The sequence below is a fragment of the Lontra canadensis genome, unplaced genomic scaffold (assembly GCF_010015895.1).
Source record: "Lontra canadensis isolate GAN:19392208 unplaced genomic scaffold, GSC_riverotter_1.0 scaffold104, whole genome shotgun sequence".
NCBI lineage: Eukaryota > Metazoa > Chordata > Mammalia > Carnivora > Mustelidae > Lontra > Lontra canadensis.
Window position 1 is genome coordinate 4,639,076 of NW_022631098.1, and position 13,098 is coordinate 4,652,173.

Consider the following 13,098-nt stretch of genomic DNA (forward strand, 5'->3'; position numbering starts at 1 on the left):
AGGGCTGTAGAGACCACGGACCTTTGGTTTGGAACCAGACTAGACTTGGGGGTGAGGCCTTGATTATTCAGACATGGAAACAATAAAGACAGTACTCCAGTTCTCATCTGGTGAACATACTAAAGGTGAATCCAATTTAAAACTACAGGTGCCATTAAAGATCTGATTGTTGCAATCACTTGTGCAAGTTTGCCATGATTACATATCATAACTTTATATTCTTTTATCCTAGGGTCTACTTAGAGTTTTTGCATTCTAAGTGGCTGAGTGTGAGTGAGCTATAGCACAAGGACCCCTGGGGACAGGCAGCACATGGCTAGTGAAGTGAAATGCAAAGGCCCAAATCAAGGGGGTAGAATTCTAGGCAAGTCCCCTGTCATTTGGCTGATAGCAAAAAGAATCATTTGGAGAACTTTCTATTTGGGAGCTCCTTAGAGGTTTTCATTGTTCTTACAATGCTAAACATTAAACCTAACGAAAGACATCTTAAGGTCAAAACATGTGATATAGATAGATAAAGAGATAGGACATATATGTAACACATATGTGTGTGTGCTTCTTTTTTATTTATCTGTTTCCCCAGCAGGAAGCAGATGGAACACTCAAACAGGATAACCGAGGAGATTTTAGTAAAGGACTATCCACAAAGAAGGCCACAGGGTGGAGAGAAACCAGGATTAGTGAGGACCTTGGAGCTGGCAATAGCGGAGAGCTGCCCCTAGATCTGATCAGGCAAGGAGAACATGCCTTTATAGAAATTCAGTGAGACCTACAGCTGAAGATGAGGGCTTCCCAGGGCAACAGCAGCCTTGACCTCTGGTCGAGCCACTGCCAACCCACAGCCCAGCAACAGGGGCTTCCACGGGAATAAATACCTCGATCTTTTTTTTTTCGACCCAACTTTCTGTTGCGAATTACTGGTACTCTCATTGGCCAAACGTGACCAGATGCCAAAGGACAAGAGAGCTTAGTTGATTCAGCCCAGGGAGGCAGCCTCTTGGGACACAGAGTGAGGCAGTAAGTGAATCTGGAGCACCCAGAGACCTTGCTGTTATGTCTGGACACTTGGTCATCACTGTGTCCCTCCCCTTCCCTGGCACATACCACCCCCCCCCTTGTCTCCGTGCTGTAGTACCCTGTTGCCACCTCTTCTGTGGATCTACATCCTCTCAACCTTAAAGGCTCTGGCTACACAGGTGATTTGCACAGTAAACCTTCCGTGTTGGGTACAACTGTGATGTCCCCTCAAATGACAGTAGGGTTTGGGAAGGCTGGGACCATGACCATCTCTAGTAGAGAAGACAGCCTATTTCCAGCAACTTCCTCAACAAAAACGACCCTCATGGCCCAGAGCTGATCCTTTGCAAACAATCAGCATACCATGGAATCAGAGAGAGAGGCAGCACGCCCATGAGAACCCATAGCTGCCTGTACATTTTTGTCCCACCTGCCTGTCCCTTATGCCCTGCCCCCCCCCCGACCCCGGCCTCAGTCTCATGATCCTTGACCATCATGGTATCAATCCAGCCTGCATAGGGACTTATAGTCTCTACAATGCATTAACACTTGTCAATTAGCTGCCGTCATTTAAAATTCAGGAGATGCCACGTAATCTTGGTGTACTATTTTTTTTTTTTAGAAAATGGGACAGTTTGGCAACACTGATTCCCAGTCTCTTGTGATGACAGCCAGCTGGAGCGGCACAGTGATGTTCCTTCAAAATGAGCACATGCTGTCCAGTCCATTCATTATACTCCCCATCTAGCCTGCCTTCCTCCCTGACAGTAGCTGACCTTTCCTCCAACTATGCAAGTTTGCAAGCCCTGCTTTATGGGCATCTCGCTGCTACAATCCCCCCTCCCACTCCCAGCCTTCTGCCCAGTCATCCCTCAAAGATCTTCTGTCTAATCCTTTCTGCTTAATTCTATAAAGCCTTCACCCTACTATAAACAAGCTCATCTTTTCCCTCAGCCCCATTTCACAATGTCTCTTCCATGCCCTTCTATTGTGGGTTGAATTTTGTTCCCCCAAAAGATATGTTGTAGTCTGAATCCCCACATATGTGAATGTGACCTTATTTGGAAATAGGGTCTCTGCAAATATAATTATACTAAGATGAGGTCATACTGGATTAGGGTGGCCCTTATAAGGAGAGAGAGGTTTGAAGACATGGAGGATACACAGAGAAGGTCATATGAAGTTGGAGGCAGAGACTAGAGTTATGGTGCCATGAGCCAGGGAATGCCAAGGATTGCCCACAACCACCAAAAGCTAAAAGAAACCAGGAAGATTCTTCTGGAGCCTTCAGGGGGATCATGGTCTTGCTGACACATTCATTCATACTTCTCACCTCCAGAACTTAGAAGGAATAAATTTCTGTTGTTTTAAGCCACTGTGTTCATAGTACAGTTGACCCTTAACACAGGTTTGATCTGCTCAGATCCACTTATACGTGGATGATTTTCATGAACTACAAGATAGTACTATAAATGTATTTTCTCTTCTTTATGGCTTTCTTAGCATTTTCTTTAGCTTAATTTATTGTAAGAATACAGTATATACTACATGCGATATAACAAAGTATGTGTTAATCTGCTGTTTGTGTTATCAGTAAGTCTCTGGTCAACAGTAGGCTATTAGTAGTTGAGTTATGGGGAAGGTCAAGAGTTATCCACGTATTTTCGACTGCATGGGGGTGAGGATCAGTGCTCCCCCATGTTGTTCAAGGTCAACTGTGTTTTGGTTGTGGCAGCCCTAAGAAACCATTACTCCTCTTCCTAACTGAAGATGGGATTTCCTCTTGAGATTCTCACAAGGGTGCTTCAAGGATTGACATTCTGTTGGTGCCAGGGGTCTGAAGATAAATAATGTGAAAGTATTTCTTGCTCCTTGGTCTCAGACTTTGACCAGAGAAGACCGCTGGAAGCACTAGGGCACTGTGAGAAGACCAGGAAGCAGGTTCTCTACACAGATACATTTTGGTGTAGAACTTAAGCTTGAAAGCAGACATTCATGAGAGCTATAGTTCCTGCTATGTCTCCAGCATTTCTACAGTTCTGACATAGAGTCAACATCTACTGCATGTTTGTTGAATGAATGAATGGGTGTTAGCAATTAGGGCCTTTGAAAAGCATGCCATTCTGGCTAAGTCTCTAGGTCTTGCATACTGACCAACTTGACCCAAAAGTGTGAGCTAGATGCATGGTTACTCCAGTTGAAAAATGTCATTTCTTTGAAACATTGTAAATGAAAAAGCAGTTTCATGATAGAAATATAGGAAAATTAAAGGGTAGTACTGAAGATTAATTGGACTAAGACCTACTGTTCTCAAATGATGGTTCTCTAATTTCTTATAATAGTTTTTATTAAACCAAATGTTTGAATATTTAAATAAATATTTAAATACACATTTAAGTATTTAAATAGATGCAGTTACAAAAAATGTGTTATCTCAGTCCGGGGAAAGGCAGCAGACATTCAAGACAAGAGGCCATATGGTAACAAGCAAAATGTGGGAACAAGATGTGCCTTTCCATCACCTGATGTGACATTGGGCACTGGGCCAAATGGGTTCCAGTCTTAACTCCTTGTCTAAAGTCAATCTTGGCAAATTGGAAGTCTCCACTAATTACCAAGAAATTACGAGTACTCTATTGATTTAGATGGTTTGTGATTTGGCTATTTTTCAAATACCTACAATTGCTTTGCTGTTACAAATTTGACACAACACAACAGCAGAAACCTTATTTTTTCACCAGCACCAAATTTTGGTAAAATGTATAAAATTTGATTTTCTTATAAACATCGAGTACTCCTAGTAACAAATGTTCCCCAAATACAGACCTTCAATTGTAGATTAATGTGCGTAAAGTAAACACATTCTACTTTAAGCAGTATTCAAAGACAAACAATCTCTGGGTCACTCAGAACTGATGTTTGCATAGAATGTAATCCCAGTGGAAAGCCATGTTTAAATAATAAAAATATTTTCCTGTGAAGTTTCTGATAAAGGCTCAACTCAAAACAAAATAACTCATATTTATATAGCTAAAACAGAAATATTTTTTAAATCCTTTTTGGGGGAGCACCTTAGTGAATTTTATTTCTTAATTCCAAATTCCTTTTGTGAACCCACTCTAAAAGCAGAGATTATCAATTGCTTCTGACTGAGGCTCTGGGTGTAGATAGCTGGGTCTCTTAGGGGATAGAAAGCATAGGAAGTGTTGGCTCAGCAAAGGCACCATGTTTCAGATCCCACACATGAGGAAGAGCAACAGGCCTAGACACTCTCCCAGGAGATGGGGAGGACCATCAGGGGAGGACCATCCCACTACACAAGCTTCTCCCCTCCTCTAAAAGAATCCTGCCATGTTTCATACCTGTTATCCCCCAAATCTCATCTCCATCCTGTTCCCTCTATGACTAATTCCAAACAAATTCTTTAGCCCAGTCCTTGGACCTTCCAGTCATCAATCAGCAAACTCCCCTGTGTCTTCCACTTCTTTTCTTGCCTTAAATGAGAACCTGGCTGTGTCCTAATGAAACTCTCTGGCCCCCAGCCCTCTCAGCCCTCCAGAATTAGACCCACATTCCTCTGGTGGCTGGTGCCCCCGGCGACCTGGTGCCCCCTCTCAGACCACTTTTTCCATATTCTTGATCCTGAGACGTTCCTGACACCTTCTCCCTCTCCTCACTGTTAACGTCTCCTCAACTTGTAGTCATTTCCCTCATTTTTTGAAGAATTCGACTTCTAGCCATGGAAACCTTTGCCACCCCCCACTGCAGCTCATTATCATTCCCTGTTGTCTCATATGGGCTTTAACACATGGAAGAGGCAAGAATATACGGTCAGCTGTTCAATGTGACTAATAGTCAAACAAATGCAAACAAAACCCTTCAGTTTCAACACTGTGGGGTTGGCAACACTTTTGATATGATGAGCCTGGTACTATTGAGTGTGTTGAAGATGAGGATACAGGACAATCTTCGCACACTGAGGAGACCATACATTGGTGCAGCCACAGTAGGAGTCATTTTGTACTAAAAGCCAGGTTGGAGATGAACAAACCCAAAAATAATGCCTCTAGTACATGTGCATGGAAACAAACATTGCAAAGTTGATTTCATTATTGTTTATACCAATATGACAACCCAAATGCCATCAACAGATGGATAGAGGGTTAACTCAGCGTATTCGTACACTGGAATAGTACATAGCGATCAAAATACACACACAAAACAATCAACACAGAAATTTGGGTGGAGGTTATCTCTGGGGTAAGAAACGAGATAGTGTGGCTGGGGAAGCATACAAATGGGTCTTTATCTATACCTATTATATTTTATTTATTATATTAAAAAAGAGGAGAGAAACATGAAACAGCTTAACCTGAGGAACAAGCAAGTTTTTTAAAATGAGAGAAAATGTCCAGTCAATTCTTCTTGGCAACAAGATTGGAGACCTGAGATGACTTAAGAATTTAGAATAATTGCTCAGCAATACAAATGCTTTCCACAGACGAAGAAAGAAAGATGTTTGGCTGTTATTCAGCTAATTGTATCGGTGTTAGACATCTAAGCTTAAAATTTGCATGCAATTAATTCAGGTGAGGAATCACTTATTCTTGGGTATTTAATATTGATCGCAATTACCAAAGAGCAGTCGGACCCCCACCACACTTTGTACTATATGGAAACAATCTTATGCAAGTACAAATCTCCAAAAGGGTTCAGGGGGGAAAAAAAAAGTAATTTGTTTCTACACCTGGCCTTACTTAAGGAGAGCAATGCTTTATTTATTCAACATCATTGTGAAATGAAGTGTTTCAAATAATTTTACGCCTTTAAGTGCCAAGACTTTTTTTTTTGTTCTTAATAATTTTAACCACTTGGATTGAAATCACTTTTAGAAAGCTGTTACACATGTGGATGATTTTTCTCCCCTTTCTTAATACAGAAGACAAAATATGCTTAAGGTTATCATGTTAACCTAGGGTCAAGATCAGTTAGGCTTCCTAATCTCATTTTGTCATATAATCCCAGAGTCCCCTTGTCCACCATTGTCTCCCAGAAATACACATGGTAGTGGCCCTTGGGGATGCCCCATGGTTGGAGCGTGTTTTCTCCAGAAAATTGCTCATGTTCATAAGCATTGAAGCCATGACTTCGGTCATCTTCCCTGTGCCTGAGTCACATCTATTCATAAACACACAGATATCAATACCCCTTTATGCCCAGGATGCTTCTGACTGATCTTGTCCATATTTCATAATTATCATCGCCAAAATCAATAGCAGCCATCTGTGTGTAAGGACGGTTGATCCCAGCAGTAAATGACTATAGGGCTGGGGGTTTGAGTTGTTGTATCTGTTTTAAGCTCATGTCCTCCTTTTCTTGCAGGGTGTCAGCCTCCAGCAATGGCTTCTCACTCCCCCTTCCTAATTTGCTGATTGTCATCCATCCAGGACTAAGAAATTAGGTAATGTATTCTAAAAGAACAAAGCCACTCCTTGACAGGGTAGAGTCTTTCCTCTGAGAGAAATGTGCAAGCCTGGGTGTGTGTGTGTCTATTTCTCACTGCATGTTATCATTTTGTCTCTGATATTGAAGTGAGAGAAGAGATATAAAATACCTTTAAAGTACTTGTTCTATTCAGAGTAAGACATAATCGATGTAGTGTTAGAGCCACAATTTGGGAAAATTGCAAGGCCTGAGGAATGGTTGGTAATTAAAAGGCTATAATGTTATTAAGGAAATCTAAAGTATATACTTTTAAAGAGAACAAAACAGAAACATTATTTGGAACTACTCACATTGTATTTGGCTTTTATCTATAAAACATTAAGAAAAGGAAATTCAGCATAATTCTTTCCTAAGTATGGCACCAGAAAATAGATTTAACATTTATAATTTTTTATACTTGATGATACATTTCAAGTATTTACATGTTAGAAATACTTGCAATGTTTGAGCATACATGATTTGACCCACGCTAACCCAAGTGCATGAAATAATATTTAAATGCTATACGAGTTCTAATGTATTTATGTGTTGGACACATGTGTTCAATAGGCCCATTTAGTGGGATTTCACTGAAACTCAACTTTATTTTTATCTCCCCAAGGCCCTTTGAAACTATTCAGTGAATGAAGTTTTGCCCCTGCACTAGATAAAAACTCAGCAGGTCACCCGAGTTTTGTATTCATTCTAAGGTAACAGACACTGCCATAGTCACTTTAACAAAATACAGTCAAATTTCAAAAATTAAGAGTCCAGGTCAGGACATTAACCAATACTCAATCTCCACTCCAGCTTACACGTGTACCTTATACTCATCTAGTCCCTCCTAAGGACAGGTACTGTGATTCCACCTAAAAAATGAAAAGCTACAATAATCAAAACAGCATGGAGCTAGTGAAGGAACAAGATCAGAATGGCAAGTCCAGAAATAGACCCAAACAAATGCAGTCAACTGATCTTTGAAATACAAGCAGCAGTTCAATAGAAAAAGAATAGTCTTTTCAACAAATGGCACTGGAACCATTAGATGTACACACACGCGTGCGCGTGCGCACACGCACACGAGCACACACCCACTCACACATGCACAAGGTGTGCACAGACCTTTTCTCTTTTACACAGACCTAGACACAGACCTTCTATCTTTTACAAAAATTGACTCAAGAATAGACCTAAACGTAAAACGGCAAAATACAGAATTTCTGGAAGAAAACAGTAGAAAATCTAGATGACCCTGAGTTTGGCAATGAATTTGTAAATACTGCATCCAAAGCAAAAATCCATGAAAGAAGAACTTGATGAGAAGTTAGAACTTACTAAACCTAAAAACTTTTGCTCTGTGAAAGACACTCAAGAGAATGAAAAGAGAAGCCACAGATCGTGGAAAACAAATCTCTGCAAAACGCTATCCGATAAAGACGTTGTGTTCAAAATAGAAAAAAATTCTTAAAACTCAACAATAAGAAAACAAACAATCCAAGTAAAAAATGGGCAAAATATCTGAGCAGACACCTCACCAAAGAAGACATATGGATAGAAAATAAGCATATGAGTTCAACTTTCTTTGTCATGAGGAAATTGCAAATTAAAATAATGAGATACAACCAAACATCTATTAAAATGACTAAAATCCAAAAAACTGACAATACCAATTGCTGACAAGGATGCAGAACAATAACAACACTTATTCATTGTTGGTGAGAATGCAAAATTGTAGAGCCACATGGGAAGACAGTTTGGCAGTTTCTTAGAAAGCCAAATATAGTTTTTTTCATACACTCTTACGTATTTACCCAACTGATTTGAGAAGTGTACGTCTACACAAAGATCTGCACACAAATGTTTATAGCACTTTTTTTTTAACATTTTATTTATTTTTTTGACAGACAAAGATCACAAGTAGGCAGAGAAGCAGGCAGAGAGAGAGGGAGGAAGCAGGCTTCCTCTGAGCAGAGAGCCCAATGTGGGGCTCAATCCCAGGACCCTGGGATTTTGACCTGAGCCAAAGGCAGAGGCTTAACCCACTGAGCCACCCAGGTGCCCCTGTTTATAGCACTTTTATTTATAATTGTCAAAAACCGGAAGTAACCAAGATGTCCTTCCATAGGTAAACGGATAACTAAACTTTGTAACATCTATACAATGGAATACTATTCAATGATAAGAAAAAATGAGCTATCAAGACACAAAAAAACATGGGAGAATCTTAAATGCATATTACTAATTGAAAGAAACCAGTCTGAAAGGTTATATTCTGCCTGACTCCAGTTACATATTTTTTTCTCACGTCTCATTCTGGTAAACAGCATTTTGTATCTTAATGCCTTCGTTGAAACTTCAATGTTAATGTCCTGCTATCAATTTATGTAAGAATTTATTCATGGGCCAAGAAATATTTATCCATAAGATAATTCTAAACATAAACCTGCTAACTTTATATGTTTACATGAGCCAGATTACAGTTGACCCTTGAACAACCCAGGTTTGATCTGTATCCACCACGTATCCACTTACACGCAAATTTTTTATGGTATGGTATTATAAATCTATTTTCCTTATAATTTTCTTAACATTTTCTTTTCTGTAGCTTCACTTATTGTAAAAATGTCATATATAATACATGTAACAAAATAGGTGTTAATTGACTGTTTATGTTATCGGTAAGGCTTCTGGTCCACAGTAGGCGATTAGTGGTTAAATTTGGGGGGAGTCAAATTTATACCAAATTCTCTGCTGGGCAGGGGTCGATCCCTCTAACGCCGTGTAGGGTCAACTGTAAAAGCTCCTCAAGGGCTGTAATCACATCTTCTACTACTTCGAAGCATACATACATACACAAACACATTCTTGCATGAAGAAATGTCCTTTTTATCCCAAAATCGACTCAATAAATCCTGGTACCTGACTTGTTGATGATATATCTGTGTATACTTAATTCTGCAAAAGCAATCAAGCTTTTGAAGCCAGAGCTTGAATTTCTGAGTTTCCAGCTAAATCACGGGTTGATTACTTGAAAAGCTGGCATTGGCTAGTACAACTCTCATTAACAGAAAGACCCAGATCAGACAGTCAATGCTGAAGATCAACAGGATGACCAATGCCACAGTCAGAGCCAAGTGAACGTGCAAAGAACTATCATAAGACCCAGGTAAGATATTATCTGTAAAATATAATGTGTAAAATTACCATTTTTAGTTGAGAGTTTAGCCCCTCTAGAATCAGCAGATACGGAACTTAAAACTCAGGTGAAATGCATCATTTTCACCCACAAGCTAGCAAACCAGCTCAGCTCATCCTGAAGTATATAACAGTGGGACCTCGGTCTTGGTTTCCTTGGGTCAAAGGGAGCTCCAACAGGTTCTAAACAGTCCCTCTTCCCTGGGGGATGAAGTTTTCCCTTTATAGCCCCTTCTCTCACAAGGTGTCCCAAATTCTTCACCTTCTGTTCACAAGGCTTGCAGGATGCAGGACTGTGGGACCACCGGTTGTGCATAAGCAGTGGGCGGATTCATGGATGACAAGGACTGACCATTGGCTCCCTCCAGAATGCTCCCCGAACCTGGGTGTCTTCCCCTCCCCCTTTCAAACACGTCTAACTCTCTAATCTGCCTAGTCCCTCCACCTCCTCTTCCCTTTCCCCTGCCTCCAGGCTTACTTTGCCTTTGGGGGTGGAAACTCTAACTAAATATAAGTTTGCAGGGGAGTCTCCTCTTCCTGAAATAGGCCAGCAGCTCTTTTAATCTTTGTTTCTGCTTCTGTGTGGGAGGGGGAAGGGAAGACAGCCCCCAGGGCACCAGTGAGAGAGCAGAGGGAGAAAGATAATACTAAACTTAGAAAACACAGATTTAATACTGTGAGATATAGCCCTGCCATAAATGCTTTCCTACTAGTATCCTTTCCTCTTCCCAAAGTCTGCTGTTCCTAGTCACCTTCCATGTTGTGTTCTTAAACAGCAAAATGGTTTGAAAACAAACCGTGACAGTGTGAAAATATTTCACCAAGGCAGACAGCAGAGCTTAACAGGCAGAGCAAAGGTCTCTGCCAAACAGGAGTATTTAGTAAGTTAGGCTAAATTGAGGTTATGGTCAGGGGCAATGAGAAGGGGAATCTTAGTCTAGCAGAACTCAGGTCAAAACTGATGGGCAATGACCAGGAAAGGAAAGCCTCATAGGTTGAGAGAAGGCGTGCCGAGTGTCCTGGCAAAAGTGATGACCAACACAAGGTAGGTGCCTTTTTCCTGACTTGGCTGTGGATGTTAAGGGACGGTTACTCAAGTTTTGTAGCAATCACTAGTCCTAAGAGAACGAATTAAAGCTCTAGATCCTGAGTATTTGTACTAAACCAATCCAAATGGATGTAGATTCTAGAATAACTCCAGAGATGTTCTGATACTGTAAGCCTGCTCTGAGGAATGTTTAATTGACATGAGTTTCAGAATGCTTGGTGGGTGCTGAGCCTACTCTAAGAAGGCTAACAAGAGAAGGTCAGGCCAATAATCCTTTTTTTTTTTTTAATTGCAGTACAGTTGACACACAATCAATAATCTTAATCCTAACCCTCAACTCTTACCTCAAAGTGCGTGGAAATCTATTAAGACCTGGGGACTGTCTTCCCCTCCCCAACCAAGTGGCCTTTTATAATTTGCTTTTGATTAAGATATTGACGTTAGGAAAACTTTGTGTCTTAGAAACTTTTGTCGTTTCCTGCTAATAAAGGTATCTCTAAATATTTGTCTTAGAGATGCCTATATCTCTTTTAGGACAAACCATTTGTAAAGGGCTTGTAATTAGTATATTACTCTGTCTCCTCAACTCTAACCTCAAACTGGATTTGCATATCACATCTCCACCCATCAGCATGGTTTTAACCTGAGACCCAAGGAGAGGCCCTGGGAAGCACTAAGCCACCTTCCCGGGCCCTCCAGGGCTTTGTCTCTCTAGTTTGCTGGCAGGAAGGAGGCAGAGAGAGGGGTCTTTCATTGAACTGGTCTGGGTGCTTCCTCTCCTCAAAGGCTGTTCCTTTTCTTGGGGTGACACCCACTAGCTGTAGACACCTCCCATGTGGTTGGTCTTCAAACCCCTGCTCTTCAAAAAACCCATGTGGGAGCTCTGGCTGCTCTGACTTGGGAGACCCGACCCTGCCTCCACCTCTCCCCGCCCTTTTCTCCCTTATCCCCACCCCTGCCACCCACAGCTTGCACCTGCAGAGGACGAGCAGACCCTGTCACAGCACCATCCCCCCCTCTCAGAGGCAGCTCTTTTAAGTGACGCAAGCGCGCTTACCTTCCAGGGTGTTCTCCAGGCCCATAGGAGGCACGTGTGTCCTCACCACAGCCGTACCTCTCAGCACCCCCATCTCCCAGTCCCCGTTCCGCTGTTCCAGTGAGATCAGATGGGACCAGCCAGCACCCGCTTGGAGACCAGGATGCCCGCCTCCCCTTCTCTAGCTTCTACAGGTAATTTCCTGGGCTCCTCTGTGTCACTGGGCTTGAGGAGGGGAGTGGCGTACAAGTCCTCCTTCCCTTGCCCAGAGGACAGAGAGGAAATAACTTCTCAACACAAATACTGCACAGCTATGGCTTCTGTTCTCTCTTTCTTCACTCCTTAGTGTTCTTGTATAGATGTGGGTACAGGAGGTGGGGGATGCGGGGCTAGTGGCTGGTGGCTGGTGGTAGAGGGACTATTCATTGCTTCCTAGTAAGCCTAGAGGAGATGGCTTCCAGGGGCTTCCACGAGTTGGTGGCTCTCTCCACAATGGCGGATAGTTCTCACCTGTTGCTGTCAGCGGTGGGCCCTAGCTCTCATTCGGGGTATCAGCAAAAAGATCGCTCACAGACTTCAGCAGCCTTCAACAGAAAAATGCACAAGCTTTAAAACAAACAAACAAACAAAACACACACAATATTTTCACCACAGAATCCAAGGCACAAATCTGTCAAGGATGAGAGGGACAATGCGTCTTGTTCATGTACGTGCAGAAATCCTTTCTTGTCTGAAAAGTCATTGTCTTGGGAGCCAGTCAGGAAGGAAGGACTGTTTGCCCAGCTGAAGAAGGCAAACAGCTGCTTGGCAACAGGGAACAGAACCCCAGGGCTTCAGGACCCTCCCATGCCTCCTCTGATACCTGAGGGAGGTCATGCTCAGAATTCCTGAGCCCATGGAGAATTCAGTCTCTCCTCAAACTCCAGTCCCCACTTAAACCCAAATTTGGTGGATAAGCCACTAATTGGAGGACAAATCTGAAGAACATAAAACACAGACAATTCAGGTAAATCTGAGGTAATGAGATCATTATCAATAGAGAACAGGATATTCCCTCTGTGATTTTCAGAGTAGACCCCTGAGGCGGTGTGGGTCTTATCTTATAGCCCGATAGAGAGAAGAAAGGGCTAGTGTAAGAGGGCTGTCCTCTCCCTTCACAGCTCCGCATCCCCATGGTCACCCAAAGCGCGATGACACTGATGATGGCTTTGCTTTCCTGGCTGTTCACTAGGAGCAGAGGGCGGCTAGAAGACACACACTCCAGGAATGGTGTCCCAACAGCTAGAAAACACACTAATCAGTGCGTGGCCAAAAGAGC

The 13,098-nt window shown here is 42.1% G+C and overlaps 1 long non-coding RNA gene across 1 annotated transcript; it reads left to right on the forward strand.

Annotated features, from left to right (window-relative positions):
* The first annotated feature begins 6,424 nt into the window (after positions 1–6,424).
* LOC116855529 lies at positions 6,425–11,854 on the forward strand. The gene is made up of 3 exons (XR_004380375.1): positions 6,425–6,478; positions 9,570–9,667; positions 11,809–11,854. It is a non-coding gene; the product is annotated as an uncharacterized LOC116855529 (long non-coding RNA).
* The last annotated feature ends 1,244 nt before the right edge of the window (positions 11,855–13,098 follow it).